Consider the following 18,212-nt stretch of genomic DNA (forward strand, 5'->3'; position numbering starts at 1 on the left):
CCCAGTTTGATTCACAATTTGTGTGCATCTTCCAAATTTGGATTTTACAGGGGTGACACCCCATCTGATGAAGGCAATATCAACACAGTTTGGACATACTCATGACTGATATTGTCTTCACTTTTCAAAGTTGAACTTTGTAAGTTCCTGTGTTCTGTATGTTATGCTTTGATACATGCCTGTTTCCACAAAAATGGCAAGTTATATTAATGTTACCAAAAAGAATGCTATATACACCAAATATGTTGGTTTGTTGTAAAACCCTTTTCTCTTTTCTTTTTGCACATTTGAATGTGCTTTGAGTAAAAAGTTTAATTATGAACAATGTGTGGCATCCTTTTTCAATGCGCAAAAGCAGTATTTCTAGTAAAGTTGTTGTTTTCTGTGGCAATGGGTGTTATGTACTAAAGGCAAATCCACTTTGCACTCCAAGTGCAGTTTCAGGTGCACTTTTGCAGTGCACTTGTAGTGCATAGTGGATTTGCCTTTAGTAAATAACACCCACAGTGCTTTTTAATTTGCCCCAATCACGCCATTTTCATGACTCCACACATTTCTGTCATGGTGCTGAAAATGAGCAATATTTTTGTCAGTAATGCACTACATACATTAAAGGGGTTCTGCACTCAGAATAAAACATTTGCCCATTCTCTTGCCTCTAGTTAATATATTTCATAATGCCACCTGTTTTTTTTTTTGCATTCACCTACCTTTTGTAATCTTTAGTAGTTTATTTTAAACCCCTGCGGCGATGGGCGGTCTCTTGAGGGGATCAGCGTCATTTCCTGCTGAAGCCCGCACTGTCTCCTGGGATCTCGTTCGTGTAATCCCAGGAGACATTGCGGCTAATGCACCCGACATCTCGCGAGATCTCGGGTGCTACAGCCGACATCTCACGTGATTTCGGTAATTACAGGCTGTGTAATTGTGGCAAATGTTTTATTCTGAGTGCAGAACCCCTTTAACAACAAAAACAAGGTGTGTGTGTAGCAGACCCACAACATAATAATATTATCTTAAGAAGAGACTGTCACCTCATATTGCACAGAAATTGGGTTTGCGCTGTTGAAGATTCCTCACCCCATCTGATGGCCCATTGCAAAAAATTAGGGGGAGGGAATGTTTTGGACAGGTAACCCTCTCCACTTCATTGAGAACTGAATGCATAAATAATGTGTGATACTTTGGCCAGCCCCTTCCTTACTTACACTATTGGCAGCCCACTGAACAGGTAAGAAGTGTCATAATACAAAAAAAACAAAAAAAAAAAAACACTGAACAAATGGAAACACATTTTTACATTCTGCTATTACCTATCAATATAATAGGAGAAAAAAATTTAAACAGTAGCATTTGAAAGTATTGAGGCAGGCCCTTGCACTACATGCTTTGGTGAATTCATCCATAAATCTGACCACAAAAAAGGTAGGTATAGTGAGTATTGGGTTTGGCAAAGTCAGTAGATAGAGGATTGCTATCAGCTGACCTATCAGTTAGGGGAGGGAGGTTCCTAATGAGCTTGGCCCACCAAAAAAAAAACCTCTGGCACTCTTCATGAATTTAAGCACACACATAACATTTGTACACATTTTAGGGGGTGTTTAGGGGAAATCACTACTATGGAGTAAAATACATTGCTAAGTGACTAGGCTAGAGGTGTATGGGCCCAGAAGAGCATGCTGGGGAGGTTAGTGAAGGCAAATATGCATGAAGGACAAAAAAGGAACTTTAAAAGCTTCCAGTATGCATGAGGACAAAGGGGCACAGCATATTACAGCATGTTACAGTCATGGTAATTAGGGAATGATGAAAGAAATACAATACATTAGCAAACATTAAATACATAGAATGTGATGTTAAAGGAGAAATCTTAACTTAATATAGTCCTTCTGCAGGACCTGTATGATGGCAGAACAGGTCTCTGAAATAATGATCCCCAGAGCATGGGCAGAGATGCCTGTGGAGAACTTGAGGTCCTGAAGGTCCTGAAAGCTTCTCCCTGTCGCCAAGTACCGCAATGTGGCAACTAGCCTCTGCTCCAGAGTGATGGCTTGCCGCATGCAGGTATCCTGCCTGCTTATATAGGGGGACAGCAAAGCCAGCAGATGGTGAAAAACGGGGTCCGCCATCCTGAGATAATTCCTGAAATCATCAGGATTATTCTCCCGGATCTCACGAAGCAAAGGCATGTGTGAGAATTGGTCACGCTGGAGCAACCAAATATTGCTCCATGAACTCCTACTCCCTGTTCATGGACTGGGCTTGTGTCAAAGCTAAAAGCCCAACACCAAGCCCCCTCACAGTACGAACTCTACAGCGAGTACGTACACAAAACATGGCTTCAAAACGGTCGGCTGGTCAGAACGGACTAACAGAAAGAACCCCATAAACAGCAAGGCCTGAAAGAACGAACTGAAAACCAGAAACGAGCGGACAATAAGCACTGAAAATCAAAGCGTACTATATAAAATATAGGCCACAATGACAAACAAATGCAAACAGACTACATGCACTGATAAGCATATATGTACCAACAAGCACAAACACAAGCAGTAACGATCTGAAGCACAATTCTGAAAAACGCGAATCGACTCTAACCAAACTTGTACTAACACGCGATAAACACAAGATCAGCAGAAGGAGCCCAAAGGGTACCGCACGTGGTGCTGAACCTCCCTTTTATAGTCCCATCGTACGTGGTTTATGTCACTGTGTTCTTGATGATCGGAAATTCCGACAACTTTGTCCAACCGTGTGTAGGCAACACCAGTTTCAGACAAAATCCGTCGGGAAAAATCTGACGGATTTTGTGATCGGAATGTCCAACCATGTGTACAAGGGCTTAGATGTGATGACTGTTTTGATTTCTGTAATGGAAATCTGTAACTTCTGTATATAATTGTATTCTATTTTATATGTATTGCACAATGCCCTCACTATGCACATGGCACTAATAATGTTTTCAGTACATGTTTTGCATTCTTTTGAGTCCTGATTAGGATTAGCCTGCCTATGTAACGCCCCTTGTTACCATAAATGTACAATTGTAATATTAATACCTACGTAATCATGTGTATAAAAACCTTCAAATGCGTCATAATAAGGGGAACAGATATTTGGAAAGATGCTGATTGTATCTTTTGTGTCTGTTCCCTACTACAGTAGTTATTTTTAATTTGGAACCACTAATCAATATGAGGATAGGAGTTGCCTATCTACAAAATACCTATTTCAATTTCCTTTTTTAGGTTTTCTTTTTTCATTATTTATCTGGTGGTCCAGCCAGTAAGTCTGTTGTTTTTCACAAGCTCAAGCTCTGCAGCAGAATGTATCAGTTTATATCAATGAGACAACCCATTAAACATTGTAAAGGTAGGTCCTTGCTCTGTTAGGTGCTCGATTTCCCTCTTCCTATCTTGCCTAGGCCGTGGTCTGGATGAACCTGGGAGTCCCGTTCACCGGTGAGATAACCAAGACTCATACACGAGATGTATGTGAATAATGATTACATTTAATGTTTTGAATACAACAGGTTATATGCTGAGACAGTTGGGGTGGCACCCTGTGGAGTAGCCAATCAGGGATCCCCTCGTAGCTATACACCAAACTTTTCCTAGTAACAGGTTTATTGACAGAACAAGCAGAATAAGCAGAAATCGTCTTCATGGCAAAGCACATCATTAACCTTCACGAGATAAGAATAAGACTACAATATTCATCAACATTCTGCAATATACAACAATATTCATCAACATTCTGTTGGTAGCCTGTGACCCAGACGTTATATGTCACAGACGCAGTTATAGGAATGTGTGATAACTGCATATCTGGCTTTCTCTGTACAAACTCTTGCGGCCAAGGGCATTCTAAGAAAACAGCATATTTTCCAAATAGCGAGCATCTATGTCTTAGTAGTTAGAATTCTAGCTTGGTCATACAAAGTTTAAAATGGAAGACAGTATAACAAAATGGAGACTCGATAATCCTTATAATCCCTCCTGTGATCATAACTTTGGCACGAAGTTATGATCATCCTTTATACCAGACATCCTTAGAGAAAGCCATAAGTGCTTTCTCTTCGTCATTGGGCTTGGTTGTTATTGTTAGATGGGAAACCTTGGAGGCTGCTATGCAGCAGCACTTGGCGATCACATAGATCATTACTATCAACAACACTATCATTACTAATACGAGAAATATTTTCTTAAAAAATCCCAGTATGCCCCCCCAAATACCTCCAAACCACCCTCCTGTACCAGAGAAAAGGTTCCAATCATCTCCCAAGTTTTTTGCTTCCTGTAGGAGGGTCTGTCTCTGGGCTGAATGACTTTTGATAATATCGTAATAATCGGGTACCGACAGACTTTCCACAGGAACGGTGAAGTTGTGTATGAAGGTGCAACACATCTCCGAATTGGCCATGAGGTTACAAATCCCAGTGATAGCGGCCAAAAGTTGTTCCTGCCTCATTTTTATCAGTTCCTGCACAGTTCGGATCTTCTGAGTTTCTTCGTTTAGCAGAGAAACATCTCTGGAAGTAGAATTCACTACCCCAGAGATTATTTCAGCAAAAAGATCTTTTTTATCTAGGGCATTCCACATTCCCGGGCTTCCAATGGAGGCAGCTAATTTTTCCCACCATGATGTTACTTGTCTCTTAGCCCTCCCGAACTCTAAATGCCCATGGGCAGGGGTCATTTTGATGTACTGATTGTCAGAGGCTATACCCATATATAGTACCATCCTGGCAATGGTGCACCAGCCACCTGTAGAGGAATCTAGAGGGTAAGGTATGGTAGTGTGACAAATTAGACCGCAACACACCATCCATCCATGAGGCAGATGAGGTGCTGGTATTATATCAGGGGGTTGGGATATGCCTGACCTGAGTCCAACTAGGCATAACCAATCTCCTAAACTCGCGGTGCTACTGTACTCTAGTAAAGTATCATTCATGTGGTAGGACTCTAACCAGTCTTTTAGGTCAGTATCGTCAAATGTTTCTGATGATAGTACACAGTCCATTATGTTATATAAAGACATGTTCCCTATCCTTTCATCACTATCTCCAATGGTGGAAGTATTCAACCCCTGGATGTCAAACGTCCCATCCCGCAGAAACTTCCCTAAGTCTCTAAGGGTAAGATTTACTAGTGTGTTTCTACAGAATTGGCCATTGGGGATTTCCCCGTTTTCTTTCCAAGCTCCATTTAGGAAACAGAAGGATGGGGGTTGTGTTAAACCAGAGAAAATAAGGGGGGAGGGTCTGGTCGTTATATTGGCCATATGGTCTTGTGTCGTCTCGTTAAACAGGTCCTCTACTGGGAGGGGGATTCCCACTACTGGAATTTGATTCCTACCCGTTCCCATGTGGGAGCACACCCAACAGGGTGCCCCTTTTCCCATTACTTGACCAAACGCGTATTGCCATAAAAAATGATGTGGTATTGTTGGGGCTAAAGAAAACGTTTTACTGTCCTGGGGGGGTAGTCTGTTCCGTGCTACCATTACTCCTAAACCTTTGTTGTTATTATTATTATGACTACTGGGCCTTGGAACTAATGCTCTTCTGTCTAGTGATCGGTTCTCAGTACCTTTTGAGCTTCTTGTAAACCCACACGACCCTGTCATGATACATGTCATCATGACTATAGAAAAAACCACAAAAGTCAATACTATCGACCAGAGCAAAATGGTGTGTAGTACATACTGATCTTCTAAGCCTCTGTCTCTTTCTTTTTGCAAAGACTTCAGTCCGAGCTGGTGGGAGGAGGAGGAAAGTCCAGGGAGATTCTGCCGAACTGTTCCTGGAGGGTCTGTAGGTTCGTCTCCGGGGTCCCTTCGGTGGTGGCGTCCTCCTGTTGGTCTTGGGCAAGTGTCCTCTGGGGGTGTTCTGGAGTCGGTGGAGGTTCGGGGCATTTTTTTAGTCTGCTGGCATGGATCCACTGAGGGGTGTAGTCTGTGAGGACAGCAGTCCTGGAAACCTTCTCCACCTTCCATGGACCGGAGTAGATGGGCCCCACGTGCTTCCGTTGGGCAAGCTGCTTGATCAACACTTTATCCCCCGGGATGAAGGGGTGAGTAGGTTCTGTTGGAAGAGGAGAAAAGGTGACAGCAACTTGTTCATTATGTTCTTCTATTGTACTTACCAGATGTTTCACGTACTCTTCCTGTAAAGAATATATGTTAATGTCAGTCTGTGCATCTAATGCTTTTAGTTGGGTTTGTGCTGGGACACCCATTAGGATTTCAAATGGTGACAAACGTGTCCTAGAGTGGGGGGTGGTTCTGATTTGGAACAATATTCCTGAAAGGAAATCTATCCAGTTTTTTAACGTTCCTCCTGTGGCCTTTTTTAGTTTGTCCTTTATATTCCTGTTCATTCTTTCTACCACTCCTGCACTTTGGGGATGATAGGGAATGTGAAGTTTCCACTGTATTCCCAGGCACCTTGCCAATTCTCGTGTCATATCTGAAGTAAAAGCCGGGCCCTGGTCTGACCAAATGGTGGCTGGTATGCCAAACCTACATACCCAATGATTAAGGAGAACCCTTGCCGCTATTTTAGCTGTTTCCCCAGTGCAGGGGACCGCCTCCACCCATCCTGACCATTTGTCAACGATAACGCACAGGCATTTGATGCTTCCCTTTTGTTTGGGCATGTGGGTGAAGTCTATTTGTAGGTCCTGTAGTGGGCCTAGGGGTGGGGGCAACTGGCCGTGTATACCATGCCGCTTACCCTGCGTGTTGTTTTGAGCGCATGTAAGGCATGACTTTGTTAGAGTCTTTGCATGGTTCTTTAGATTAACTGTGCAGAAGGTTTTTTCATACAGCTGTTGCAAGGGTTGGGACCCTATGTGTCCGGGACCATGCAGGTAGGAAAGGATGAGGGCCGAGCTGGCTTCGGGGATCCCAATGACCCCTCCATTTGTCCAAAGGCCTCTTTGGTCTTTGGACAATCCTTGTTGGACCCAGAAAAGGACATCAGCGTCTGTGGCCATGGATTGGATTTGGGCTGCAACTGAGGGGAAATCTGGCGCTGAAAAATCTTGTTGGAAAAATATCGTGGTAGGGGCGGGTGGATGTGTGGAGGAATTTGCCGCCGCTCGAGCGCATCTATCCGCAAGGGCGTTGCCTCGGGCAATGTAGCTACCAGTGGTGGTGTGAGCCTTGACTTTAATAATCGCCAAATGTTTGGGCAGTAGTATAGCCTGGAGAAGGGCCAGGATATGCTCCTTATTGGCTATAATTTTGTTATCAGCCGTTCTAAACCCCCTGTTAGCCCAGATCACCCCGAAATCGTGAACCACGCCGAAGGCGTATTGACTATCAGTGTAAATATTGACATTGTACAGTGGATATGGCAGCCATGTCTACCCCAAGGCTGGGGTAGATGGCCAAGGCCTGGGCAACCTCGCCCTCGTCAGTTTTGACAAGGACATAAGGAGGGGGTATTTCTGGGGCATTCAGGGGTGTAGTTATAGGTGCCGAGGGTATTGGTTTTCCTTTTGTGAGGGCATGATTTTTGGCATGCTTTTTTTAATAAATTTTTAGAGGGGCTTCCCATATCTTGCAAGATTTTTTCATGTAATCTACATCCCACTTCCCGGGGGGGTATGAGTGCTTATGTAACTGACAAATCTTTTTTACTACATTCCAATCTTCTGTGTTGCAGGGGCCCGCGGGACCTATATCATGGATCCCTAATTGCTGGCACCTTTCCCTTACCTGACTGCAAAATGGTTCTACATAGGGACCGGGCACTATAGTCTGCACATACTGATAGGGAGTAGGTTGTTCATAAGGGGTCCCGTCTTTGCCTACAGTATTCCCCATTATGGGGGGGTGTTATGAGATGCTTGGTAAGGGGGCAGAGGTGATAGCAGCCAGTGGCACGAATCACCTGTTGTTGAACTTCTTCCAGGGAAGATTCAGCAAGGAGGTGGGATTCACTGACTGGGCTATGCAGGTTTATTCTGACTAGCGTGACAACGGGAGATGTTTCGTCCTGGGGGTACACAGGGAGTTCTCCTAGTCTAGTGGAATATCCCCCTGGGCGAGTGGCTATCAATATCAGGATATCAATTTGTTTAAGAAACAATAAACCAACAGTACAGCGAGGGCAAGGGTTAACAATTTCACAGCAATCTGGATCACAAGGTAAAGACATTGAAAGAACAGCAAAATACAAAAAAAAAAAAAACGATTGAAAAGGCAAGTTTGAAATACTTACGTAACCTGGAAAGAAAAATATGAACAACTAAATCACATACAATCGTTTTACATGACTAGATAAAATGTGCACTGTGTTTGATTTTAGCAAATTACCCTTCGGGCGTCCCTTGAACATCCGACCTTATTTGGGGAGGGCGCAATCTATTGCTTCCCTTCCCTGTAATGTTCCTCTTTAATCTATTTTACTTAATAGTTTTAAGTCAGGCCAACCTAGCCGGACTCTCTTTTTAGGTACGAGCCCTCTACTTCTCCCGATGGGCCAGCCTAGCCCACCGCGGAGGCACAGCAGCAATACAGGTCCCGCACGTGGCGGTCACCGTGGCAGTATGAGTGACACCAAAAGATCCTCACCAATAAGGTAAATAAATCAGTAGTCACTCACCTGCCGATCGATGACCCCACTTCCTGGTACCAGCTGTAAAGGTAGGTCCTTGCTCTGTTAGGTGCTCGATTTCCCTCTTCCTATCTTGACTAGGCCGTGGTCTGGATGAACCTGGGAGTCCCGTTCACCGGTGAGATAACCAAGACTCATACACGAGATGTATGTGAATAATGATTACATTTAATGTTTTGAATACAACAGGTTATATGCTGAGACAGTTGGGGTGGCACCCTGTGGAGTAGCCAATCAGGGATCCCCTCGTAGCTATACACCAAACTTTTCCTAGTAACAGGTTTATTGACAGAACAAGCAGAATAAGCAGAAATCGTCTTCATGGCAAAGCACGTCATTAACCTTCACGAGATAAGAATAAGACTACAATATTCATCAACATTCTGCAATATACAACAATATTCATCAACATTCTGTTGGTAGCCTGTGACCCAGACGTTATATGTCACAGACGCAGTTATAGGAATGTGTGATAACTGCATATCTGGCTTTCTCTGTACAAACTCTCGCGGCCAAGGGCATTCTAAGAAAACAGCATATTTTCCAAATAGCAAGCATCTATGTCTTAGTAGTTAGAATTCTAGCTTGGTCATACAAAGTTTAAAATGGAAGACAGTATAACAAAATGGAGACTCGATAATCCTTATAAACATGGGCAGAGGTGATTAAAATCATCAGCTTTTTTCCACCATCTGTATTCCATTGCAGAGATTTCCCTTAACTTCCTGTCCCATAGCCAAACAGAAAGTGAGAGGAAAATCACTGCAAATTAAGGGAATTCCTTGGGGACCCCAGGTCACCAGAACTAGTGTTCCCATTGTAAGATTTTCCCTGTATTACTTTTCTAGGCACAACCCAAAATGTGGGTTTTTCTTTTACTTACTTTTACAATTTCAATGATAAAGGTAAACAGGACAAATCGAGAGGATGGATCTCCCTAATGGGGATGCAGACAGCAATGAAAACTGACAGGTGTTCTAATCCCTCTCCACTCTATCCAAAAGTAAAAAAAAAGTTTTGCCTTTGGTTGCAGGTTAATACTTTGTAATGTTAGATCAGTGTGGTCATCACATGCACACTTCTACATACTAAGGAGAATACAAATCCAGTCTAATCCATCAGCTTTTAATGCACACATGTAATAGAATAAAAACAGAATTACTGATATACAATGTAAGATGCTGAGTCTCACATACTAAAGAAGCTAGGAATCGTCACTGAATAAAGTGAGTGAAAATTCACTAATATTGCCCAATAATGTGAAATGCAAATTCTTGCTATTTCAAGTTCAAAATGAACAAAAGGACAATTTATTGAATGAAGATTCTCAACTTCCTTAAAGGAGAAGTCCAGACAAAACCTTAAAAACGAACGCAAAACCTGCTCTGTGCCACATTCTAAGCCTAACCTATCGAACCCAGATGCTGTGTGCAAGAGAGGACCGACAATTGCTGTGAAATGAATAGGAAGTGGCATCATCGATAGACTTACTATGGGGCTTCCATTGTCGGATGCATCTCTTGCACCCCCTACACAGCAAAGCCACAGCTGACAGCTGATGCTGGGACTGGATCGGCTGCAGGATAGGTAAGTGCAGTAATTTTTGCTTACAGGATTAGATAGATTATGTTTAGAATGTGGCACAGAGCAGGTTTAGTGTTAGTTAGGTTTTGCCTGGACTTCTCCTTTAATAAATCAACCCCAATAATGAGCCTGCTCTACTTGGACACAAATCGCATCCATCCCAACAGAATAAAACTCCACTTTTGTTCTAAATTGATATAACATGCACAAAACTTGGGCCATACATTATCTGGTAATAACCCCTCTAAGAGCTTGGTATCCCATTCCAAAATAATGGGAATCAAGGCATTATTATGGAGCCCCCCTTTTTTTTGTTGCTATAACAGCCACTGCACTTCTGGCGAGACTTTCCACAAGATTTTGGAGAATCTATTGTAATTTTTTGCCTATTATATAGTTAAGAGTATTTTTGAGGTCAGATACTGATGTGATCCAATTTGCATTTCAAATGATTCCAAATAATGTAAATACGGTAATCTAGTTCGCAAATAGGTGACTTCTACATCGCAGAAGAGCTCCACAAACTGCTTGGCTTGTAGAACTAAAAATTTAAGTGCCACACCACTGGTAAAAGGTCCAGATTCAACTTTATTCCAATAAAAGTCAGGGGGATAGTCCAAAAAGTATCCAACACATTTCTGGGCTCTATAAATGCCCCCTTCATCTGGGCATTATTGAAAACAATGTGACCAGATTAAAAGTGAAGTGGGCCTTCAATATAATTTCTTCCAGTGTGATTACAAGCACTGGCCTTGTCGGCAGTTTGGTTGCTGCCAAACCAGCTGCTGACAAGTGAAATACAAAAGGAAAAGGGCTTTAAAATATGTAAATATTACATAGTTAGCCCATTCACTTGTTAGGTGCTATATTTGTAACCAAAAAGCATACAAAAAGAAGAAAACACTTAAACTAGGATAAGGTCCTAGTACAGGGTGAGTAGCAGTTACCTTAACTAGTAGCTGACCGCCGGCCGTCAAATGACGGCCAGGCGGCGCACCTATTGTGGCGGGAGGCCGTCATATGACGGCCTCCCGTTTAAACAGGGATGCGCGCGATCGTGCGCGCGCATCCCTGTTTCTTCGGTGGCGGCGTGTCACGGAGACACCGCTCGCCACCGAAGGGGGTGAACAGCCATTCGTTATGGCTGTTTACCACGCGATCGGCCGTGATGAAGTCACGGCCGATCACAGATGGTCACACCCCGAACGTGCACGGCGCATGCGCGCGATCGCGAGTGCGCTGCGCGTGCACGTCGGTGGCGGCGTGTTCCCCGGGAACACTGCTCGTCACCGACGCTGGTAAACAGCCATTGGCCGGCTGTTTACCCACATGATCGGCTGTGATCCTTTCACAGCCAATCACTAAAATGTAAACAAATCGCGGTAACGGGATGTTACCGGGTTCTCCTCCTCACACACCGATCGTGTGTGAGGAGATTGCGGTAACATCTTGTTAACACATACAGTGTACACCAAACATACTGATTGCCCCCCCCCCCCAATAAAGAGGACCTGTCACCACCCCTCATAGTACCTGTCAATCACAGTCCATCAGAGTACCTGTCACAGCCCATCAGAGTACCCGAGTACCTGTCCCAGCCCATCAGAGTACCCGAGTACCTGTCCCAGCCCATCAGAGTACCCGAGTACCTGTCCCAGCCCATCACAGTACCCGAGTACCTGTCACGGCACATCAGAGTACCTGTCACGGCACATCAGAGTACCCGAGTACCTGTCACGGCCCATCAGGGTACCCGAGTACCTGTCACGGCCCATCAGGGTACCCGAGTACCTGTCACGGCCCATCAGGGTACCCGAGTACCTGTCACGGCCCATCAGGGTACCCGAGTACCTGTCATAGTCCATCAGGGTACCCGAGTACCTGTCACAGTCCATCAGGGTACCCGAGTACCTGTCACAGTCCATTAGAGTACCGAGTACCTGTCACAGCCCATCTGAGTACCTGTCACAGTCCATCTGAGTACCCGAGTACCTGTCACAGTTCATCTGAGTACCCGAGTACCTGTCACAGTCCATATGAGTACCTGTCACTGCCCTTCAGAGTACCCAAATACCAGTCACCAAACCATCAGAGTACCTGTCACCAGGCCATCAGAGTACCTGAGTACTTGTCACCAGGCCATCAGAGTACCCGAGTACTTGTCACCAGGCCATCAGAGTACCCGAGTACTTGTCACCAGGCCATCAGAGTACTCGAGTACCTGTCACCAGGCCATCAGAGTACCCGAGTACCTGTCACCAGGCCATCAGAGTACCCGAGTACCTGTCACCAGGCCATCAGAGTACCCGAGTACCTGTCACAGTCCATCTGAGTACCTGTCACAGTTCATCTGAGTACCCGAGTACCTGTCACAGTCCATATGAGTACCTGTCACCGCCCTTCAGAGTACCCAAATACCAGTCACCAAACCATCAGAGTACCTGTCACCAGGCCATCAGAGTACCTGAGTACTTGTCACCAGGCCATCAGAGTACCTGAGTACTTGTCACCAGGCCATCAGAGTACCTGAGTACTTGTCACCAGGCCATCAGAGTACCTGAGTACCTGTCACCAGGCCATCAGAGTACCCGAGTACCTGTCACCAGGCCATCAGAGTACCCGAGTACCTGTCACCAGGCCATCAGAGTACCCGAGTACCTGTCACCAGGCCATCAGAGTACCCGAGTACCTGTCACCAGGCCATCAGAGTACCCGAGTACCTGTCACCAGGCCATCAGAGTACCCGAGTACCTGTCACCAGGCCATCAGAGTACCCGAGTACCTGTCACCAGGCCATCAGAGTACCCGAGTACCTGTCACCAGGCCATCAGAGTACCCGAGTACCTGTCACCAGGCCATCAGAGTACCCGAGTACCTATTTGCAGCCCATGTCTCATAGAATATACGTTGGGGTGTTTACTTTCCAAAATGGGGTTATTTTGTGGGTAATTTCACTGTCCTGGTGCTCCAGGACCTTCAAAAGTGTGATGGGTAGGAATGAAATGAGATGTGTGATTTATGCTCCTAGAACGCCTGAACGTACTACTTCTTCAATGTTCGGCCTCTCTATGTGGCCAGGCTGTGTAAAAGTCCTACACATGTGGTATTGCCATACTCGGGAGGAGTAGCAGAATGTATTTTGGGGTGTAATTTTTGCTATATACATGTTATGTGTTAGAAATATCTTATAAATTGACAATTTTGTGTAAAAAAAAAAATGCGTTTTAATTTTTTTCCACATATTCCAAAAACTTCTGGAAAAAAATGAACCGTTCAAAAGACTCATTATGCCTCACAGATTATACGTTGGGGTGTTTGCTTTCCAAAATGGGGTCATTTTATGGGAAATTCCATTGTGCTGGTACTCCAGGGCCTTCAAAAGTGTAATAGGTGGTTGAGAAATGAGATGCGTCATTTTTGCTCGTAGAACGTCTGAAGGTACTACATCAATGTTGGTGCTCTGTATGTGGCCAGGCTGTGTAAAAGTCTCACACAAGAGTAGCAGAATGTATTTTGGGGTGTAATTTGTTGTATGCATATGCTGTGTGTGAGAAATAACCTGATAATATGACAATTTAGTAAAAAAAAAATTTAAAAAAATAAAAAATCTTCATTTTGCAAAGAATTGTGGGAAAAAATGACAACTTAAAAAAACTCACCATGCTACTTACTTAATACCTTTGGATGTCTACTTTGTAAAAAGGGGTCATTTGGGGGGTATTTGTACTTTCCTGACTAGTTAGAGTCTCAAGAAATTAGGTACACCTGATGTACTGAAGTCCTGATCAGAAGTGATCAATTTTCAGTGATTGGCACCATAGATTGTAGACTCTATAACTTTCACAAAGACCAAATAATATATACTAATGTGGGTTATTTTTACCAAAGATATGTAGCAGTATAAATTTTGGCCAAAATTTATGAAGAAAAATTACTAATTAGCAAAAATGTATGACAGAAACGAAGAAAAAGGCATTTTTTTCACAAAATTTAAGTTTTATTTTATTTATAGCACAAAAAATAAAATACCACTAAAAGAAAGCTCTATTTGTGTGAAAAAAAGGACGCAAGTTTCATATGGATACAGTGTTGGATGACTGAGTAATTGTCATTCAAAGTGTGAGAGCGCTGAAAATTGGTCTGGTCAGGAAGGGGGTGTAACTGCACTGTATTGAGGTGGTTAATGACAAACGTGGCTTTAGTACATCAAAAAAGATAAGAAATTTCTAAAATTACATTATTCTTAAAAAAAAAAAAAAACAGTGCCTTGGAGAGTGCCAGTCCCGATATATGTCTTTGTGAATACCTTACCAGCTGAAACAATCCAAGCCTTCCGCGTTCTAACATTCTAATATAGCTTCATCCTGACCAAGTCCAGCTTAAACTCAACCAAGTGAAGCATACCAGTTAAGTTAAGACATGCTTCTGAAACATGGACTAGTAAACCGCAAACGGATGATTTAAACTGCTGCTATGCCATTATTGCTACTCCTTTATTTGCAAATGTAAGAACTGCCTAATTCATAAATCGAGCTACATAGCTTTGCAATTATCCATCTACTAAAGTAGTCACAGTTTGAGCCTCACTCTATGTGACATGCAATAGTGGGACTAATGGAACCGTAATAGTTTATCTTATTATTCCTGTGGACCTTGTACAGATCTATGTTAATTCTTCCTTTTTTGGAGAAGAAGCAGAGAAGAAGCGGAGAAGAAGCAGCTTATTGCCGTTAGGCTTTCAATTACTGCAATATGTCTATTGGAATATTTAAAGTAGGCATTATGGCTTGAGCTAATTTTAGGGCATGAATGCAAAGCAACGCCAGCTTACTACTTTTGATTATTTTTGGTGAAACATATACATCAGACCCTAGGTCTGTGTTGGAGAACTGTTCTGCTCATAGGACTCATCATAGGACTTCCGGATGTTTATGTGTGCACATTGTTTTGTTTATTATGCACGTTAGCTGTAATCTTTTACTGGGGTGATCAAGACACTGGGGTGTAATAGTGTAATTTTAGAAATTTTGTACCATTTTTTGATGTACACAATAAAAATAGCAATTTTCCGTGTCTCTCATTTGCTTTAGACGCTGTGGCCAGATGGGTACATTGTATAATGTTTGGTAGCAGCGTTCCGTAGTCACTAGATTTTGGATTTTAATATTTAATCTGGTGTATTCCATGACAGGAGTCAATAACCGTAGATCCCCAGAACCAGCTCTTTTTCAAAAATTTCCTGATGAGGTCCCCAAAACAAATCTGTGAAATTAGTTACATACATGTTTTTGGCAGCGAGAATGACGATGGCTAAATATTGGAAGCAGTCAATGGTTCCTCATGATTATGTGAAGAACAAACTTAACTGGATCATGGTAATGATAGATTTACCTGTGTCCTTCACAATTCTACTAAGAAGTTTGATGTGGGGGGCGTGGCTTGCAGCGGAGGGAATAGGCAGCATGGCATGAGAGCAGTGCCGAAACCCTAAGCATTTACCCTGACAAAGCGGTCATGTTGCGCCTGCATCACCCACCACCTACACAGGAGGGTTCCTCTCCTCACCCCCGATTCAGCAGTGCAACTTTTATACACACCCCGGCGGCGGACATGTCCCGCGAAAGCGGCAAGGACAATCTGCAGGCCACAGAGCATGGAGGCCAAGATGGCGCCCGGACACAGCGCTCGGCCAAGGAGGCAGCCATGTGGATGTTCAGCGGCACTCTGGGAAAGGGTGGCATACCTAAAACACCCTCCCAGCTCATGGATACCTCTGATATGGACTCCCCTGCAGAGGTCCTGGAACAGGCATGGGCGGAGGAGGAAGAACAGACCTCCTCATGGGACACAGTAAGTACACCTGCTCCTAGTATGGCTCCCAGGGCCCTAACAGACCAGTACAATAAAACCCCTGAACCGACCCTGAGCGACATTTTTAGCAGCAGTAACCTCCTGCAATACATCTATTAATACACAGACTAATGAAATCAAAGGAGTGAAACTGGAATTGAACATGGCTAGACAAGACATGCAGAAGCTGCGCGATTGCTCAGCTGTACTGGAGGACAGAGTGAGCAATGTGGAGGATGATGTTGCCCCCCTGCAGAGGGAAGTCTGCCATATGCAATCTATTATCACTGGCCACACCACTCGTTTAGAAGACGGAAAATAGAAAAAAAGCAATCATGTCCACGCAGTAGGCATACCAGAAGTGGCTGAGGGCAAAAACCCTGTGAGCAATGTGGAGGATGATGTTGCCCCCCTGCAGAGGGAAGTCCACCATATGCAATCTATTATCACTGGCCACACTGCTCGTTTAGAAGACATGGAAAATAGAAAAAAAGCCACTCGGTAGGCATTCCAGAAGTGGCTGAGGGCAAAAACCCTGTGGCATTTATTGAGAACTGGCTGACTAACCCTTTTGGCAAAGACTCTTTTTTTCCACCATGTTTGCAGTGGAGCGTGCCCACAGAGTCCCACCTAGACCGCCTAAACCTGGCGAGCCTCCTAGGCCGTTCCTGTTCAAAATGCTGAACTTTAAAGATTGAGATGCCATTCTGTATCAAGCCAGGACAAGAGATGCCCTTATGAGAATAGATAATGCTCGCATATCTTTCTACCCGGATTTCTCTGCTGATTTACAGCGTCGCAGAGCTAAATTCACTGTAGTTAGGAAGCGTCTCCATAAATATGAGGTCACATATGCCATGTTGCACCCTACGAAACTCAGGATCGCCGTCAATGGCGAAACACAGTTCTTTGATAACCCTGCCAACGCGTCTATGTGGCTGGACCGTGTGGAGCACACCCTCAAGAAAGCATCAGCACCTATGGCCTGATGGGGACCTGCCTCTTCCCTTGCTCTAATGGGTGAAGTAGATGCTATGCAAGAAAATTTGTACATACTTTCCCCTTTCTTCAACCTTCCTGACAGGCGGAGAGGAATACGAATGCTACTTTTACCATTAAGTTGGACTCACAAGTTCCTTTGAATCGGAGTTGAATTGAGGCGTTCGGGGGCCCCCCCCTACACTCGTCCTACGTGGACATGTTTTTTTTTTCTGTCAAGCTTCCTTACTGTTTACAGGATGCACAAACTCCTTTTTTTTATCATGCCCCTGACCCTTTCTTGTTTTTTGTTCCACACAATGTGGTGTTTTTTTCTTGCTCACACTAACCCCTGCTATTGGCAGGGTGAATGGTTACACTAATGTCATGGATAAAAAACTAGATAAATTCCCATCCAGACCTGGCAGTGTTCCACAGCTAGGTGGCCCCACCCCATTTGCTAGATTCTTAATGGAAATTGGTCTGCGAGATGTGTGGAGGGACCAGAACCCTACTGTACAGTGTTATTCGTGCTTCTCAGCATCATACAAATGTCTATCCCACATAGATCTATGTCTAACTAATGACTTGGCACATGCACTGACTGAAATATGGTCCACGTAATATCTCAGATCATTCCCTTATAAGTGTTACTATAATAATATCACCACATATACACCGTAAGCTCTGAAAGGTAAACCCCTTCTGGTTCACAATCTTCCCGAGCAATGATCCTATTCCCAGGTTTCTGGCAAAGTTTGAGCAATTTAACCAGGACACGGCCGGTCCTGCCTTGGTGTGGGATGCCATGAAAGCTCACCTTAGGGGCCTACTCATCAAGCAGATTAATGCAATTAAAACTAAAACCAGAGAGTGGGAGAATCTGGTGATGGATGAGGCTGCCGGGGCGGAGGAGAGGTACATTGCGATCCCCCAGAGGCGTACTAAGTAGGGGGCGGGGGGTGCGGGCCGCCCCGGGTACTACACACTGGGGGGGTGTCAGGCCGGCACCCCCCTCCGCGATTATAGCGGTGGCAGCGCTGCGGGATAGCACAGTGACAGGCGCACGCAGGTAGAGGAGAGCTTGCCAAGCTTATCTATCGAGTTGTGATGCAAGGGGGAGGGGGTGTGCGGGGGGTGCAGGGTGACAGCGGTGCTCCTTCCATCCCCT

Source organism: Lithobates pipiens, unplaced genomic scaffold, assembly GCF_037356315.1.
Source record: "Lithobates pipiens isolate NorthernLeopardFrog02 unplaced genomic scaffold, aLitPip1_a1.2 Scaffold_13, whole genome shotgun sequence".
Classification (NCBI taxonomy): Eukaryota; Metazoa; Chordata; class Amphibia; order Anura; family Ranidae; genus Lithobates; species Lithobates pipiens.